The sequence below is a fragment of the Leopardus geoffroyi genome, chromosome D4 (genome assembly GCF_018350155.1).
Source record: "Leopardus geoffroyi isolate Oge1 chromosome D4, O.geoffroyi_Oge1_pat1.0, whole genome shotgun sequence".
NCBI classification, from domain to species: domain Eukaryota; kingdom Metazoa; phylum Chordata; class Mammalia; order Carnivora; family Felidae; genus Leopardus; species Leopardus geoffroyi.
The window spans coordinates 46,407,312-46,427,030 of NC_059342.1; the positions used below are offsets into that span (position 1 = coordinate 46,407,312).

At 42.3% G+C, this 19,719-nt stretch overlaps 1 long non-coding RNA gene across 2 annotated transcripts in view; it reads left to right on the forward strand.

Moving 5' to 3' along the window:
- Positions 1 to 714: 714 nt before the first annotated feature.
- The window catches only part of LOC123593686, a 139,699-nt gene continuing 120,694 nt past the window's right edge, over positions 715 to 19,719 (forward strand). The window contains exons 1-3 of one of the 2 annotated variants that reach the window (XR_006710456.1): positions 715 to 761; positions 12,864 to 12,990; positions 15,036 to 15,206. This is a non-coding gene — a long non-coding RNA (uncharacterized LOC123593686). The remainder of the gene's footprint in view (positions 762 to 12,863; positions 12,991 to 15,035; positions 15,207 to 19,719) is intronic. The other variant, XR_006710457.1, reaches the window with a different exon arrangement.

Genomic DNA, 19,719 nt, shown 5'->3' on the forward strand with positions numbered 1-19,719 from the left:
AAGATATCACTCATTTATCAAGTTAAGATTTATTAGACACGTTTGTTCGTCTTGTGGAACACTCACAGAACAAGTTACTTGCAATCCAAGGTTTTACTGTATCACTTAATTTATTCAGGTGCTTGGTCAATCTACACTTCTCTTTCATGCAATTGGAAAACATTAAAAAAGTTGTACATAGAGGGACGCCTGGGTGGCTCAGTCAGTTAAGCGTCTGGCTCCAGCTCAGGTCATGATCTCGCAGTTCACGAGTTCGAGCCCCATGTCAGCCCTGTGCTGACAGCTCAGAACCTGGAGCCTGCTTCAGATTCTGTGTCTCCCTGTCTCTCTGCCCCTCCCCACCTCGTGCTCTCTCTCTCTTTCTCTCAAAAATAAATAAAAATATTTTTTAAAAAGTTGTATGTACACACACACATACATACATATGTAAGTTTATATGCTATACCTTCTGTAACCTTTTGCTCATCTGTTCTCTTCGACTTTATAAATAAGCATGTGAGGTGAGTTTTATTTTTTATATTTTTTAATTTAATTTAATTTTTTTAATTTTTTAACGTTTATTTATTTTTGAGACAGAGAGAGACAGAGCATGAACAGGGGAGGGGCAGAGAGAGAGGGAGACACAGAATCCAAAACAGGCTCGAGGCTCTGAGCTGTCAGCACAGAGCCCGATGCGGGGCTCGAACTCACGGACTGCGAGATCGTGACCTGAGCCGAAGTTGGATGCTTAACCGACCGAGCCACCCAGGCACCCCTGTGAGGTGGGTTTTATATTTCCTATTTTATAACTAAAGGAATAGGGGGCACAGAGAAGAAGCAACTTGACTGAGCCAAAGGCCTTGCAGCTGATTAGGGATAGAGCTGGGGTGTTCTGACCCCTTGGCAATTTTTCTTCCTCCATACTGCTCTGAAGACTGTGGAAGGGAACTGCACTTGAACTTGGCGCCACAGGATTCCCAGCTGATAAGTAACCAAAGGAAACAGCGTGGCTGAAATCCAATTAAAAGTTAAAATCCCACTGGGCAATCTCTCCTTAACTGACGACAGGAATTGCTGTCACTGCCCTGTCTCGCCACTTTGCAATCAGCAGGGATGTTAGCAAGAGCTCACGGTGAACAGCGAATGCTTCCCAAGGGAGCAGTGATTGCTTTGGCTGGATTCTGCCGTGGCTTTTTTCTGGTGATGAAGAGGCTGTAGTCAGCCAATCAGGGGCGGTAACCATTTTCTAATAACCACCTCAGGCTTTTGGCACCAAATTCTCTGGCACTGTCTGGGGAAGCTCTTTATGCTACTTCATGCTACTTGTCAAGTCAAGCTGTTTGTCTCATTTTTCTGGGAAACTGGACGCTTCCCGTCAAATCGCTCACCTCAGTGGGATCCAGCCAGCAAAGTACTCCAAGAGGGTGCTGATTGTCTGTGACATGTTTTCAAAAATGACCCCAGTTTGTATGGCTTTCCTATGGTGCCATGTTGTGTGAAATCAGGATGTGGTCCTGAGTTAATGACATAAGGAAGCACTCTGATGCTTGTATTGCCTTCTTGGTTTTCTCGAACCTCACATGGACTGGCTTCATCCTGTGCGGGAGTCCATAGCTATGCACCTTCCCTCTCCACTTCCTGTGCAGGCCTTCCTCTGGTTTGTGGGCTGTTAGGCGTCATCTTGTTCCTTCAAGGCTCACACTGAGCCGCTGGTCAGAGTTTTTGTGGGTGGTTTCTGCTGCCTGCTTATCATCCAACCCCAGTCTCCGGTGGTCCTTCCCAGTTTTTAAGCCTGCAATAGCTCTTTCCCAGTTTGTCTTTAGCTTGCCCTTTCAACTCTCCCTCCTGCCTTCATAGTAGGTAAGGAGGAGTTACCCTCCTTTTCCAAACCTTGATTTTGCAATACCGTCATTTTTGCCGAATTGTGTTTATAAGACTAATGTAAGTATGTTAAACTTGGTATCGGTTTGATGACTTCGTCAAGATTCCTTGCCAGGTTGTGTGTGTGTGTGTGTGTGTGTGTGTGTGTGTGTGTGTGTGTGTGAAAGAATCTGCCTAAAATCTTTGCTAATCTAGTTTTCTCCTAAATGCAGTTACACATAATGCCTCCTAAAACAAATTCTCTACATTTGTCATTTGGCAGCCTCCTGCTGTCACTCTGGAGCATTAATAAGTCTGAAGATTAGTCTTCATAACAGAAGTATGAAAGTTCTGATGCAGGTAAATACCACTGAAGACTTGAAATTTCAAGGAAGTTTGGAGACTTTTGTGGAGACTTTTAAGATGCTCTCTGTCAGTTACCACAGTGAACTCTCTCCCTCTAGTGTATATTATGCTCACACTGAATCATTCCATTTGGGTACCATATATGTTTCTGATCTGGGTAGTAGATAAGCCAGATTTATAGATTTAAAGGAGGCTGTATCAGCTGCTGCCGGGAAGTTTTTCTTTAGTTAAGAGCCCGTGAAACTTAATCCTTGACATTTCAGGAGCTGCAGTTTGTAATAAAATCAACTTTAGTCTAGACCATGGTTATATGGTCCTAATAACATGGTAGAAATAAAGGGCAAGCCCTTATTCTAATTTCTGACATCCCTACAAATTTATGTTGTGTGTCTTTAATTGAAGGATTTATTGCCTTTCCCAATAAAAATAATTGCAAATTTTAACACTTTCCTCCAACCAAAAATAAAATTATAAGGCTTTATTACTTTTCCATTGCTCTTAAAGATTTCAAGGTTGTCTGGGGGCTTCCCGAGGGCATTAAGTGTGGTCTGATTCAGTCATTACTTTATCCTCAGAGACTTAGATGGCATCCAGAGCATATGGAAAGTGCCCAATGAATGAAATGAATGAATGAGTGGAACCAGATAGAACCAGAGTCACCTTTTAGTGGCCTACCTGTATAATTTCCGGGTAATGTAGTATTTAAAAAGGGACAGTGATAACACATTTCTAAAAGGAGATGAAGGGCATATTTAACACTTTCCAAGAAGAAGGAATGCAGCTTCTATCACTTGATCTAGGTCTTTGATTACGGAGGCATTGAGAATTCCCTGTGGCTGAACATGGGCAAAACTTTTAAGGCGAGCTGAGGGCTCAGGCTGCCTGGTGGACATCAATACTCCCATGGAGCACTTTCCAAGAAGAAAAGTGTGGGCTTGCTGTCTTTTCATCAAAACTCCTAGAATTTGGCTGACTGCCTGGTTTATCCCAGGACATTAGTCAGCCCACAAATCCCACATTTGTTTATTCAGTCCGGAGCAAGTGAATACTGCCATTCTCCCATCTCCTTTGTTGGCAAATGCTTTGTTAACCTGAATTGAGCTCTGCAACACAAAATGAAGTGACTAATCTTTTGGGGGTTTCCCCCTCCCAGATTCTCTTATGAGCAACTAAATTGATAGGCCACAAAGCCCCATACTGTCGTTTTCCCTCATGCTGCCCTTTTATTCTGATGGTTCCACATTGTACTTAAGGAAACCAATACCTTCCAGAGTGTGGTTGAAGTGGCGCCACCATTAAGAAAAGGAGGTGACTGAACTTTTTAGTCTTGTGAGAAAATGTTAGCAAGCAAAGGGAGTTGAGTGTGATTATTTATACTTACGCAGTCTACTACTGGGCATTGGCAATAAGTGTCACCTTGTACTCTCAGAAATTTTTCCGATTCTGAACACGTGAGTCTGAAAGCACGGGAGGTAGGAATCTTAACACAGACAACCAATTTGGATGATCACATAGTTCATATGTCGTGGGTCTGGAATATAATTTAAAAAGGATGTATATCCTTAATCACTAGGCTATTTGTGTATCTTCAAAGATCTGTAAAGACCTGGAATTTTTAGCTAAAGTTTAAGGATCTGTGTTTCTGAATTGTCATTGACCACGAAAGAGCGGTTAGTTTGGAAGACAGTTGCGGTACAACCTAGTACACAATAGAAGAGGGGACAGGGGCGCCTGGGTGGCTCAGTCGGTTGAGCGTCCGACTTCGGCTCAGGTCACGATCTCGCGGTCTGTGAGTTCGAGCCCCGCGTCGGGCTCTGGGCTGATGGCTCAGAGCCTGGAGCCTGCTTCCGATTCTGTGCCTCCCTCTCTCTCTGCCCCTCCCCCATTCATGCTCTGTCTCTCTCTGTCTCAAAAATAAATAAATGTTAAAAAAAAATTTAAAAAAAAAAAAAGAAGAGGGGATAAAGGAAATCATAATATTTAACATTGTTGCCATAAACCCCAGCCATTTTTACAGCATGTTGTACATAGCAGCTGAGCAGATAATTCTCATTAATAGTTAGGCCTGTGGAAATTCTGTTTGGTTCATAAAGCTTTGATTCTGTGTTTACCATTGATAACCTGTTTTTTTTTTTTTTTCTCTCTCTCTCTTCTTCCTTCAACTCTTGACCAGAGCTACCTTCCAGAGGATTTCTTTCTACCACACTCTTCCTCCCCAGTGTGAGAGAATACAAGTACATGTTGATGTTTGAAGCAAGAACATTCAAGAACTTCTGCCTGACTTTTAACCCAAGGCTTGGATTAGTATAATCTTTCTAGTTTTTAGTGTGAAGCTCAGGGATCACAAAGGTTGTTTCATCCATGAGACTTTTGCGATTTGTTATTCTATTTTCAGACCTGAGATCTGGAAGAAACCGAAATGGGTTTTAAAATAGCCATTAGCTCAGGAGATACATAACCAAGGCCTGTGGCAAGAGCTTTGCTTTCATTACCCTGTTTTTCAGTCACATAGTCTGAAAAAAAAGAAAGATATTAAAAAAAAAGTTGTTTCCCAAGAATGATCACTCCCACCATTTTCCTATAGAGGAACAGGAAAATGTGTAAATAATTCCTGGGCTTGAGTGCAAATGATGCATGTGCTGGAAAACAGAAATCTAAAGTCATAAAAGATTTTGTCCTTTGTAGATACTTCTCCAGACGTGAGTTAGGTATTTTTGGATTTGACTCATTGCAAATCTTCACTGAGGGTCACCTGGATGGCTCAGTTGGTTAAGCATCCAACTCTTGGTTTAGACTCAGGTCATGATCTCACAGTTCATGGGATGGAGCCCTGCGAGGCCCATGATGAGGCTGCTTGGGATTCTCTCTCTCCCTCTTTCTCTGGCCCTCCCACCCCCCGAATCTCTCTCCTAAAGTAAATAAATAAACTTAAAAAAAAGAAAATCTTCATTGAGCACCTTGTGCATACCAAACATTCTGCTATGTTATGAGGGTTTGGGGGCCTCCACTATAGTCCAACTGGGGTACAGGAAGGATGAAGAGAGACTACATATAAATATAGGACAAGGCAAAATAAAATATGGTATACAACACGCTATGGGATATAATGGGGGAAGAGGTCCTATTTTATTAGTGGAGTCAAGATACGCATTACCAAGGTCATGGCATTCTTGCTGGGTCATGAGGATAGAATCTTGGCAGATGAGGAGGCATTCCAATGCAAGAGAATAATAAGAGCCAAAGTGCAGCTGTGAGAAAGTTGAAGGGAACTATGACTATTGCCAAGCAGGGTAGGGGCAGGGAAGTGAGGGTGGCTGGGTTTATATCATGAGTACTGAGTCTCATGCACACAGTTGAGCGTGCCACCCTCCTTGAACCACTGTTTACTGCAGAGCCATGGCTCCCCCCTGGCTCTTCACTAGTCTTACCACTGCTTCTCAGTCACCTTTCCTGGCTGTTCTTCCTCAGCCTGAGCTCTACATATTGAACGGCTTCAGCATCCCATTTTTAGCTCTCTTCTCCTAACTTGCTATCATTTAAATACTAAATATTTAACATCTACATGCCAGTGGCCTCTAGATCCATCACCCTCCCTTGACCCATGCCCTGACCTCTAGGCTATATATCAAATTGTCTGCTGGACATCTCTACTGTGATAATTTGTAGGCCCGGATTAGAACTCTTGATTCTTAGCTTCCACCCAACCTCCTCTGCTTTGCTGCTGGAAATCCTCCTCTTCCACCAGTCTTTCCCATCTTAGTTAATGGGCTTGCCATCCACCTAGTTGCTTAGGGTCCCCGAACTTGGAGTCACTCGACATATGGCCTTACCATTTAATAACACATACTGTGAGTTCACTTCTACCCCACCTCACACAAGTGGCTGTTGGTTTTTGTTATAAGCCTCATGGTGGTAAGATTTGCCTCCAAATGCACATGAATTGTTGAGACAAAAATAAATATTAAATTAAAAAAATTGATTTTCTGGAGATCGTCTCTTGATTCCTTTCCAGAAATTAACTCCCAAGTTGTCCAGAAGAGCCTTGTTTTCTTCAGTTTGCACGCACGTTGCAATCTGTTTTTCACATCTTCCAAAAGAGTTTTCACATTCTCTCGCCTTTCAGACCAAGTTGCTGTGGATTAGGTACACAAATACATGTCCTCATGTATCTGTCATAATAGTGAAAATGACAGTAACGATAAAAATAATAGTATTCCTACTGCTAGTAGGACTCAACAGCATCTATTCAACCTTGCCATGCACTGTAATAAACACTGTATTCACTGCTGGTTTAAACCTCACAGTGGCCCTCTGGGGTGGATACTGTCATTGCCTTCATTTTTGACCCGCTTAAGGTCACACAGATGGGAAGTGGCAGAGAACCAAGATGTGAACTTATTTCTGCTGGACTCCAAAGCCCATGTTTTTAACCGAAAGTAATTTAGAGCACTGCACCACTGAACAAAAGTCGTTGCAGCTTCTAGTTCATAGAAGATTTTGGCTGACCACACTCAAGAAGACATAAAGAATAGAGCCCTAGAAAGGTGGTGTAGTTTAATGAATCGATCCTATTTATCTACCGTCCATAGGACTCAAGGTGTATTCTTATGTAATTTTATCTGGGAGGGCTGCCCAAAAATTGCCATTCATTTCATTTTCTCCCCTTCTCAGTCTCTCCGATGGTCACCTTCACTGATATCAGAAGTATAAAGAGAGAAACTAGGGAGAAACATGAACTTAACAGGAAAACAAGAAGAATTATTAGAATTATTATTATTATTTCCTGGAGAGAACAATTCTTTGCAGCCCTTTCAAATATTTGTTTCTTTTTGGATTTGATAGTGAGAGTACCACACAAGCATGAATGAAAACAGAAAGATATTGAATCAGTCAAGATAAGCCAGGTTATGCTGTGGTAACAAGAACCTCAAAATCTCAGTAACATAAAAAACAAAGGATTATTCTCATTCATGACACATGCTCATCCATGGTCACATCAATGGCTTTTTTTTATTCAGCATCAGTTTGTACCCCTATCTCTTCCTTCTGGTCACAGGCCCATTTTTTGGTCTTTCTGTAGAAACTACCCCAAGGAAAATCTGAACACAGAAGTTCTCTGAACTATTGGTTTTGTTTGAGGCTCTAAGTGCTTCCCTGCAAAGCTGATTACCCCCAGTGCCTTCTTCACTTGGGATCTGGACCATCTTGTGGTTGAAATAGTCTAATATGTATTTCTTGGAGATATCTTTGGCTCTGAGAGTTCCCCCAAGTGAGACAGTATTCTCTAGTTTCAAGCAAGGGTTTTGGAAGCAGATGGGAGTCTGAGGTGCCTTTGTCATACTAATTGTGTGACATTCTGCAATGTCTTAACCTCTCTTTCAGCTCTAGTTTCCTTATTTGAACTAGGTTGTCGTTCATTATTTGAACAGGGGGAAGTAATTGGATTTGAGGGAAGGCAGGAGATAGTATTAGTAGAAATTGTTGATGAATTGGGTGAGGCAGAGGGAGGAGGCAGGATGACTACCAGGTTTCTATCTCAGGTAACTGGGTGGTGATGCCTTTTATTCAGGAGGAGATAAGAGAAATGATGTGTGTGTGTGTGTGTGTGTGTGTGTGTGTGTGTGTGTGAGACAGAGAGAGAGAGAGAGAGAACCACACAGAGAGATGGACATACAGAGAAAGATGTCAAATGTCAATTTTGGACATGAGGATCTGAGGTGCTTTGTTGATAGATATATAAGTGGAAATTTTGAGTTGAAGTTTTATTTTATTATTTAATTTGAAAAAAATTAAAAAATGTTTATTTATTTATTTCTTTTAAAAAATTTTTATGTTTATTTCTGAGACAGAGAGACCCATGAGTGGGGGAGGGGCAGAGAGAGAGGGAGACACAGAATCCGAAGCAGGCTCCAGGCTCTGAGCTGCCAGCACAGAGCCCAATGTGGGGCTCAAACCCATGAACCGCAGGATCGTGACCTGAGCCGAAGTCAGACGCTTAACCGACTGAACCACCCAGGCGCCCCATGAAGTTTTAATGATATCTAGGACAGAGGTCTGGACTGATTAATAGAGACTTCAGAGTCCTTTGCATAAAAGAGATAATTGGAGCTATAGTAGTAGATGATATATACTTCTGAAAATGAGGAGACAAGAGAGCCTAGGGTGAGGGTTGAGAAATTTTCTCTTTAATAGCCTCATAGACAGGGTAGAAGATTCTTCAAAGCGAGTTTGCTCTTACGATACCGCAATTTTCCTCTTACATTTCTGGACATCCTTTTTCTATCAGTGAAGAAAACGATTCTGTTGTTTGCTTAGAGTAGGGAGGCAGGCTCTGATAGAGGTCCTCAATAGAGATACTTAGGTTTAAAACAATGGCCAAGGAAAGTAGGAAGGACAGTTGATCAAGTGAAAGGATTGAGGAGATGTATTGAAGTTCTCAAATCAGATGCCATATGTTTGTCATGACCATAATCTGAGTGGTTATAACATTTTCTTCAGGAGCGTTCTGCTTTGAGGTACCAGGATGACATTGACCCTATGTTGGGAGTTGGCCTGATAAATGCAATACAGGGAGATACATGCATGGATTTGAGGACACTGGTGGTGAGTAGTTCATATGCCCAACTGTTTGTAGTTTCTTTAGAGGAAGGCTGAGAGACTGGGGGGGGGGGGGGCGGAAATTAAGACTCAGGAACTGAAGGACTCAGTGAGTTTGAGGACTAGGTGTGTGCAAGGGAGGATCCTGAAAGGCATCTGGGTCAGAGAATGCAATGTTTGCAGTTAAGATTTTGGGTGTGGAGCCATTCTTGGTGATGACAAAGTTCAGGATGTTTCCCTGGCAGTGTGGGGGAGTCTAAGCTGAGTGAAAGCGAGATTTGTTATTGTGTATTTGAGGTCAAGGAACAGTTGATTGAAGGTGTTGGGTGGATTGCCCGCAGAGGTACTGAAGTTTTCTAGATGTGGGCAGGAGTGGGGTTGAGGAGGAAAGAGGAGTGTCCTGTCCTAACGAATGTAACCAGAAGGTCAGCAGATGATAGAAACGTAGAATTGTACATGGGAGTATAGTCAGATGCCATGGATACCAGAGTGGAACTCTGGTGGTTCTAAAGTAGATCAAAGAGCTAATGGCTTGTCACTCCTACCCTTAGTTCTAGGGGAGGTGAAATACATAGCATAATGTGGGGAGATGCTTTGCTTTTAAGTTTTTTTTTTCCTTTTACATAAAGTAAGGAGATTCCCGAAGGCATAGTGGTTTGAAGAGAGAAGCCAGAGAGAGGAAGTGCAGAAATTAAGGGGTTAAGAACAGGGGAGGTAAACTGGCCTTCTTCTGGCATAGGAGGATTATAGGAGTGGAAACCTTGATTGAAATTAATTGACCACAGATATTCCAAAGACGGCGTGAGTCATTTGGTGACAAAGATGTCTGAAGGTCTGAGGTGGGTTCTGGCCCAGTCATGTGTGGGTGGGCTCACTGTGTGGGAACTGGGGTCATGAAGGATGTGAGCATGGTCTGTCTCCTGTGTGCAGGGTGGAGGGATCAGGCCTCTTATCCCTGGGGTGGTCTCATGATGTGATGAGTGGCCACATGCAAGATAGTTTTCACTTAACATCTCATCTCTAGCCTCATGATAAAGCCGAAAGGCGGCCACAGCGATAAGGATAATAAAATATCTGCCTTTCTTCCATCCCTGGAGCTGAGAAGATTCAGTGAAGTCATTTGTGGAAAAACACTTTAAAAACTGTAATTGCTAGATGTATGTTAAGTTTTATTGTTACCCACACCTTTGATGTATTTCTCTGTGTGCTCATCTGTGTATGTGTAACATATTCCCTAGGATAATAAGAGCTTCCCGTTGATAAAGCCAAGATTCTTTATTTATAGCGTTGGGCTGGCACCTGGGCTGATTCTCTTCGGTGATTATGTAGTCTTGATGTGGACTGGCATCTTTCCCTGGAGTTGGTCTCCCTCAGCAGCTTCTCATGGCCAGAAGCTCCATCTCTGTATCTTTCTGTTACAAAGCCTGGATTTCCTTCTAGACCACCCACCAAGTTCCTTGCTCCAGGCTTAAGAACGCCTCCAGCTCCTGGCTCATTTGCAGAGCTGAGCTGACTGGCATGCCTTAAGCCAAGATTGCCAGGTTCCCCTGGATGAGTAGACAGAAGACATAGACATCCACAGGAAAGTGGTGCTAGACTCTGAGAATTGCAGTTTGAAACTGTCTAAAATCTTTCACGGAGAGAGGCAGCTTTGATTCTAACCAAGAGAAAGGCATTCCTTTCTGAGTATTTCCTAGCTCCCTTTGAAATTGAACTGAGACTGTACTCGAGTTTTTAGATGTTGGATATTTTTGGAAGGGGAAAGGCAGCTTCTGTGGTGGAATAGACTTTTTAAAGGGTAATTTCCAAGCAGGTTCATTAGCTTTGTTCTATCATCACTTTCCTACAGATGGTGATTTTGTTTTCCTTTCACGGCCTGGGACATGGAGACTGTTTTTCTGCAGAAACCACATGCCTTAGAGTAATGGGGTGCACCTATCTCTATCGTGCAGCGCGATACGACACGCTTGGTAAACGAAGAAGAAGTGCCCAGATTATTTTTAGTAAAATGTGATTTCGTCTCGAGAGAAGAAAACTCGGTTATATGTTCCCTTTTCTCTCTTAGCTTACAACATTATGTGATGTATGTATTCTATGCTGGGTGGGCTCATACCCCTGCCTCTTCATTCCGGAATAAGGGCCATTTTGGGCCTTCAGGTAGAAACTGCCTTGGAGAATCGCCTAGAGACAGAAAGTTCTTTGAACTGTCACTGATTTTGTCTGAGGCTTTGAATCCTCCCCTGGAAGGCTGGTGACCTCCCAGTGCCTGCTTTCTCAGATCGCTCATGTTGACTTCTCTCCAGAAATTCTGATTTTATCCGTTTGAATCTCCCCTGACTTCCTTTACAGCACCATCTGGGTGACGAAGAGTTGACATTTCCTAGGTAAACATTAATGTGTTTAAAATTCTCGTTCAACTTACATTTTCTGCCTTGGTAATGCTGCTCTTCTGGCTTCTTGAGAATTCCCCAAACTCTATGCTTATCCTTTATCACGTCACTCCAAACTGCATGGGGCGTTCCCCTCAAAGCATAGGGATTTGGGAGGTGAGGATTTTTGTGAGAGTCTCCTTCTCTAGAATCAGCTTTGGAAGAAAGCTGATCCCAGTTTCCAAGGATGCACAGAATTTTGAATCCTCCTTTTTTTTGGAAGTCAGGGAAAATTTAGCATGAGTGTTCCTTGTGGAATGGTACAGGCTGTTATGTTCAGACAGATCGTAGCATGGATTTTTCTTACTATAAACAGACAGATGTATAGTGCATCTTTTATTTAGGAGACTGGACTTAATCATTGCCATCTTCAGTACTTAGTGGTGTTGCCAAAATGGTGTGGTCGGAATGAGGGAGGGAATAAATGAAGCTTCAGAGAAAACATGAGCTGGGTTGAGTCATGTAAGCAAGTATCTCAACTTTCTCACCTAACGCAGCACCGAAGTGTGTTCCTGCGATCGCAGAGTGCCGATTTAAAAAGAAACTGAAAAAGGGGCGCCTGGGTAGCTCAGTTGGTTATGTGTCTGATGCTTGGTTTCGGCTCTGGGTCACGATCTCACCGTTTGTGAGTTTGGGCCCACACCGGGCTCTGTGCTGACAGTGTGGAACCTGCTTGAGATTCTCTCTCTCCCGCGCTCTCTGCCCCTTCCCCACTCACTCTCTCTGTCTCTCTCTCTCTCTCAAAAATAAAGTTAAAAATTTTTAAAACAAAAATAAAAAGAAACTGAAAAGGATGAACACACACACAAGCAGCCACGTGTCTAGGAAGGATGTAGAGACGTGAGCTACGAAGTCAGGCTAAAGCATCTCTGGCCACAGAGTTCTCCGTGCTGGCCACAGGAGTTCCATAATACTTATTGATTGGATTGTTTTTTGAAAGACTACAACGATCTACCGAGAAAGGAGCCTAAAATGTCTTATAAATCTTAAATAAGAAGAAACAGGCTTTAATGTTCCATATTCAGCTATAAAACACAAGTCCAAAAGCCGGCTGTATGTTGGGGTCCGGGTGAAGAAGGCAAAAGGAGTCAGTGGAGATGGGCAAGTGTCCAGAATCTGTTTCTATTCTCCTTTTCTTCATTCTTCCCAAACTGAATCAGACTACTCCACAGTCCTGTTTTCCTGTTCCCAGCTGTGAAGACAGTAGGGTCCCGGCCCTCATGGACCTTCTAGTCAGTCAAGGAAGGCAAACATTGAACAAATAACTGTAGGTGTGAAAAGGGTCAGGGAAGGAAAAGTTCAGGATGCACGGGGGTGTAATTGAATTCAAGAGATCGCGGGAGGTATTCCTGAGGAACTGTGAGCTGAAGGAAAAGAAAATTTGATTAGGTGACACTGGGGAATCAGGCAGGGAGTGGGAGAAGGATATTCTAGGCAGATACGACAGCATGCACAAACTTGGATTTGAGAAAGTATGGTTCATTCAAAGAACCTGAAAGGGGGGGTTTTAGAGCATAATTGTATGTTTTAGGGACAAAATGGGAGTCAGTAATGTTCTAGTTTGGAGGAACTAAAGTTCGTTGATTCATTGATTGAATCATTAATGTTTATCAAATGATTGCTATGTTTCAGGCATTGCATGTGGCCCTGAGGATGTAAAGTTGAATAAGGATGTTCCTGCCTTTCAAATGCCAATAATCCTTGGAGAAGATATGCAAACATGTGAACACTATACAATATGATATGCATGCCCTTCAAGGTAACTGAGAAGGTTTAAGTACAATCGAGTGGTCAGTTTCACTTGAGGGGAGGGCTGTAATCAGGGAAGATTTCCCAGGGAAAAGTTTGGTGCAGTGGGTATAAACACTTTTCGGAGAGATAAGGAAGAATCAAGGCATCTAAGACAGAGGGAAGACTGTGTACAAGGGCAGAGGGACCTGTGACGACAGAGTACAGGGAAGAAGCTACAGTCGGGCAGAACTAAAGCGTGGGACACATGATAAAGTGCCTGTTACTTGTCATGGCAATGGCAGTAGGAGTCTAAGTTTCCTCCAAACAGTTAACGTATTCTTATACCCTAAGATAGACATTAACAGAAGCTCACAGAACCAGAAATCAATGCACATGTAAGTGACCTAAAAGGTATTTTGTCCAGTGTAGTTGTTGACTTTGCCTGACCCAAAGGACTTGAGTTGGGAGCACATAGGCCTAGAGTAGCTGACAGCCATCTTGTGACACACGGGGCCTGAAAGCAGAGCCAGTTTATAGGAACATAAGAGAGAGATGGGAGAAAATTAGATCCTGGTGACATTATTCAAGCCGCTGGATTAAGCCACCCCTGAAACAGGTGCATTTCTAAATTCTTCAGTTACAAGAGATAAGTCAGTTTGCATTTTTTGCTTAAGTCAGTTTGATACATACATACATATATATATATATATATATATGTATAAATGTACATATATATGTACATATAAATTATATGCATGTATATATTTTTGGTCATTTGCAACCTAATAGATATATTTGGCCTCTTAATTTACAGTTCAGGAGACTAATTTTCAGCATGCTAAAGTGACTCACTATCAAGTGGTTAGTCAAAAACTGAGACTAAAACTCAGGTCTCTTGACTCAGAGGCCAGATTTAGGAATATCCAACATTTAAAAAACATATGCTTGTGAAGGCCTAAATAAACATGTATCTAGAGATCTGTTTTGAGGGAACCACATATTTGAGAGTGTGACTGAGTTTAGTCTTAAAATGACATTTCCAAGTGACAACATTGCAGAAAGAGCATCGCTTCATGGTCTACTTGCCACTAATCATCATTGTGACCTTGGGTGTATCTCTGGGCCTGAGTTGCTCATGGGATGTAGTTATCTTTCATTCCTCTTCCATTTCTATGATTTGAAGAAGAAGTACACTCAATGTTCAATTACCCATGGTGGATCTTACATATTCCTACATATTCTGGGCTAACCTTCCTTCTGGATTATTTTTGATATTATTGGGTTCAATGCCACAAATATTTACTGAACACTGATCATGGGCTAGGGGTTGCAAAAGAGAGTAGTTATTTCTAGTCAGTATTACTTACATACTTTTGTATTCTCAGATACAATTTGATATTGTTTGTAGCCCCAAACAATCCAGGGAACGTGTGATCCCAAACAAGAGCAGGGTTAGAGAGAGAGGGCTCGGCTTGACTCTGTGCATCAGTAGGAGAAGTGAGGCTGTTGTCGGCACTCAGAGGGAGGCATAGAGCAGAGTCCTGAGGAACACAGGCAGGTTGGAAATACATTTCCGTCTGAAACAGAATTGGGGTTGAATCATAAGTCTTTAGAAGATCAGCACCATACCTATCACTGTGGATACCTTTGGGTCCTTTAAAAAAATTTTTTTTAACGTTTATTTGTTATTGAGAGAGAGAGAGAGAGAGAGAGAGAGAGAGAGAGAGAGAGACAGAGCATGAGCAGGGGAGGGGCAGAGAGAGAGGGAGACACAGAATCCGAAGCAGGCTCCAGGCTCTGAGCTGTCAGCCCAAAGCCGGATGTGGGGCTCAAACTCACAAACCGTGAGATCATGACCTGAGCCAAAGTCAGACGCTTAAGCAACTGAGCCACCCAGGAAACCCACCTCTGGGTCCTTTAAGAGTGGTTGTCTCCAAGTTTGGGAACAATTTACTAACAATTTTCTTTGTATGATATTATAAGCACTTAATTGGTTGATGAACTCTTTTGGATAATTTTTTTTTGTCATATAGCAATTATTGTGATTCACCCAAGTAATTTTTTAGCTTGTAGTCCGTTTCTTAGCCTGTCCACAAACAGTTCTGTCAGCTGCACAGTGACCCGGAGTTCTGCAGCCCCCCCTGAGTCTGGGGAAGGGGCAAAGATGCCGGCTGGGCAGCTTGCTGGAGCCAGGTTCTGTCTCCTCTCTAACCACGTTGGCCAGTGTGACCCTGCACACGTGATGTAAGTTCTTTAAGCCTTAGTTTTGTCATCAGTAAAATGGGAATAATGGTATCTCTCTCAAGGGATTGCCCAGCACAGAGCCTAAATAAATGTTATTCGATAATAGTGTATGAGTGGGGTTTCGTTTGAACTGTGGTCAAGTGAATTATTAGGTTCCGAAGAAAGAAAATGACAGGCGCACGAGACAGCCTAACTTGTAAGGTCAATATACAGAATGAAGACAAACCACAGTTTGATAATTTCACTTGGCCAGAGGATAAAAGTCCCAGGTTGTCCCAGCTTAACTTACTACTGTGCTTTGTAACTCTATGAATGTTATTTAACCTCTCTAGATTTCTATATCTTCATAGCTAAGTTGAACATAATATTGCAATCCTATTTTATAGAAACTAAAAGGAGATAGTGAATATTAAAGTCTTTGTGATAGAAAACATGAATGTGAAAGTTCATGTTAATATGGTACAATTAACCTTAAAAATTAATATGGTTATATACCTTTCCTTTTTTTTTTACACAATACACATTATTTTGTATCCATTGGCCTCTGCCACTTATTAAAATAATTCTTTTCTCTGTTTATTTTATTTTATTTATTATTTAAAAAACAATTTTTTACATTTATTCATATTTGAGAGACAGAGAGAGACAGGGAACAAGCGGGGGAGGGGCAGAGAGAGAGGGAGACACAGAATCCGAAGCAGGCCCCAGGCTCTGAGCTGTCAGCACAGAGCCCGACGCGGGGCTGGAACTCACAAACCGTGAGATCATGACCTGAGCCGAGGTCGGACGCTTAACCAGCTGAGCCACCCAGGCGCCCCATCTTTTCTCTGTTTATTAATTTCTGTGAGGCTAACTAACACTGCCTTTGTACTTTATAAAAGGGTTCCAGAAAAGCAGTATTTGTCAAATGTTTCCAGCAAAAGAGTTAGAACCACTATACCATTGAAAATAGATAACTATTGTCAACTTATTTTTTTCCACCAAGAAAATAATTGTTTCCTTCTAAGGAACTATTAATTTTTAGGACAATATTTTAACTATTCAAAAGATTATCTGGGACATGTGTCAAGCCTTTACTTTCTTCTGCTAAATATTTCTTTTTTTTTTTTTTTAATATTTCTAATAGTATCTGTGCATCTAAGCTAGGAAACTGCAAAAATCCCCTAACATATTCAGATCAAGCCACGTGTATTTAATATACACCACCTCAAAGAGGAAAATTACCATAGCACTCTGTAGTGAGGAGAGAACTGAGAGATTTCTAAGAATATATGGGTGTAACTTTCTGTTAACTGAGAGTGATTGACATTTCTTGGAAATCTGCCTCTAAAATAACCTGTTTGCAGCCCCTTAATTTTGTTTGGTATAAAGGAAACTGTCGCTTACCAATTCAGCTACCAGAAGCTCTCTTTACCATCTTAACTGCCTATAGATATATTATATAAAATTTATGTCTGGGGCACCTGGGTGGCTCAGTCAGTTAAACTGTCCACATTCAGCTCTGGTCATGATCTCATGGATCGTGAGATCTGTGTTGATAGCTCAGAGCCTGGAGCCTGCTTTGGATTCTTTGTCTCCCTCTCTCTTTGCCCCCCGCCCCTCAAAAATAAATAAGCATTAAAAAAATTTTTTTTTTAATTTGTTTATTTAATTTAGCTTTTTAAAAAACACATTCTTTCTGTTTCAACTTGAGAGTTGACTGAAATAAGACGATGTATGTAAAACTAAACTGTGGTCTAGATCTAAAGTCATTATACACAACTAGGGGATTTTAATAAAATTTGAGGTTTTGGAATTTTAAGATCCTATTTCCAAAAGGAGGAGTTTTGTTTCATCTCGTATACTTGGCCAAAGAGCAACTATATGATACTGATAAAAACAGTAGTCCCAAAGAAGAAAGAAGACTTAGAAGAAAAAGTCAAGCCGAATTGATTTTGTCTGCAGAACCTGGTTTAAAGGGGATTTTGAAATTATCACTAGATATGATCTTTGATGAAAGAGGTTGGGGACGGAGGTTTGCGTAAAGCACTTGAGAAACCTACCTGGTCACTTTGGGATACACAGCACACTCGAAGTCTAAACCTCAGACTTCATATACTTGTTTCCTTTTGCCTCCCCAGTAAAGTCTTCATCCATCCCAAGACTCTTAATATGTTGCTCAGGCAGATACCACTGCTGGAAGCTGGAAGCTGGAAGCTGGCAGTGGAGTGGGGTGGGGAGTGAGTTTGGGGGATCGTTTTTGCTTTTCTTGGGCTTTACTGGATATCTGTGCTTCCCTATTTCCCGCCTCCCACCTCCCCCACCATCCTCAGCTCTGAGTTCAGAGAGAGGATCTGCACTCTCTGTGGGCCGTGGCTCAGAGAAAGCGTTATCTGGTCTCCTAAACCACATGGATCAGTTCGCCGTGAAATTTCATAGGCTCCAGTCCGCACATTAGACTTTCATCTGGTCTGCCACTGACATTCTAGACCATTGTTCCTCCATTTCATGGGCACACTGTTGGTGGTAAAAGAGAGGATTTTACATGCTACATGGATAAATCTTTTATTTTTATTGTTATATAGTTAAAAATATTTTTTTAACATTTTATTTTATTAGAGACAGAGACAGAGCGTGAGCAGGGGAGGGGCAGAGAGAGAGGGAGACACAGAATTCAAAGGAGGCTCCGGGCTCCAAGCTGGCAGCACAGAGCCCGATGTGGGGCTTGAACCCACGAACACGAGACCATGATCTGAGCCGAAGCCAGAAGGTGAACTGACTGAGCCACTCAGGTGCCCCTTGATTGTTATGTATTTTTAATGCATAGGAAAAACATTCGTTTCCATTGATGCAATGATATAAAGTTTCTGTAATGTCTTTAATTCTTCTTCATTTTAAAATTTTTATTTTTTATTTTAGAGAGAGAGAGAGCACAAGCAGAGGAGAGGGGCAGAGAGAGAGAGAGAGAGAGAGAAAGAGAGAGAGAGAGAGAGAGAGAGAGAGAGAGAGAGAGAGAGAACCCCAAGCAGGCTCCACAATTAGCATGGAGCCTGATGTGGGGTTCAATCCCATGACCCTGGGATCATGACCTGAGCCAAAATCAAGAGTTGGATGCTTCATGGACTGAGCCACCCGGGCACCCCTAATTCTTCTTTAAACGCATTTATTTACATTACAAGTGTGTGTTGATTTAAAGACAAACATTAAAAGAGTTCTGGAGGATCTCAGGTGTGGCAGAAAACATGAAGGTGGCATGTGAATGGGTGAGGTTAGCTAAGCACTGTAGTAGACCCTAGGCTAGCTCCTTGCTTCTTTCCAGGCCCACAAACTAGTTAGACTCCAGAGTCAAGATGTCCTTTGCAGGTTGGCCTTTACCTTGAGAATGTCAGGCAATGATGGGGAAACACACCTCACTCAGCAGGTTCTAGGGGACCTTTAACCTAGAGAGTGGTGAAGAATATGAAAGGGGGAGGCACAGGAAATGACTGAAATAGAGAAAAGGACATTTTGACTTAACAGTTGGATTTGTGAAGGTTTCCTGAAAGAGAGAAGCCTCAGTTGACTAGCAGGAGCTGGTAGAATGATGTATTCTACTCTCATTTCTTAAACCATGAATGCAAATTTTGAGCTCTTCGTTAATTTGAGAGAGATGGGAAGGACCAGGCTATCTGTAATTTCATTTCTGACACAGGCTTTCGAGTGTATGCAGTTTGGTATGTACCTCTTTTCCTGTGAAGGACAGAAGGAACAGGGTAACGGTCTTCTCTGTGACCAGTCCCACCAAAGGCAACTAGGGCAATAGCAAAATAGGGCAACCACCTGAGGGATGGCCACGCGTCTGAAACAAAAGCAGAAAAGAGAAGGAATTTCTTCCTGTATTTAACATGTTCCAGAAGTGTCCCATTTCTTTGTTTGGGAGTGTCTTCCAGCAGGGAAACTGTTTCTAAGAAGGAGGCTCTGCTTAAATCTGGAGGGGACACAAGGAGAGAGCAATGCCGGGGATCCTGCTCTTCTTGGCAGTTTTTATCTTTTCTTCTTTTTAAAAAATCTATGTATTTATTTTGAGAGAGAGAGAGAGAGAGAGCATGAGTGGGGTAAGGGCAGAGCAAGAGGGAGAGAGAGAACACCAAACAAACTCCACACCATCAGTGCAGAGCCGATGCGTGTGGACCTCAAGATTATGACCTGAGCCAAGGTTAAGAGTCAGACACTTAACCGACTGAGCCACCCAGGTGCCCCTATATTTCCTTCTTTATCTTTCCTCCTTTTTTAAAAATTATTTTTGTTTAATGCTTAGTTATTTTTGAGAGAGAGAGACAAGTGTGAGCAGGGGAGGGGCAGAGAGAGAGGAAGACACAGAATCCAAAACAGGCTCGAGGCTCTGAGCTGTCAGCACAGAGCCAGATGTGGGGCTAGAACCCATGGACCGTGAGATCATGACCTGAGCCAAAGTCAGACACTTAACTGACTGAGCCGCCCGGGTGCCCCTATATTTCCTTCTTAAGGTATGCTTGATAGAAAAGTCAACTACTGG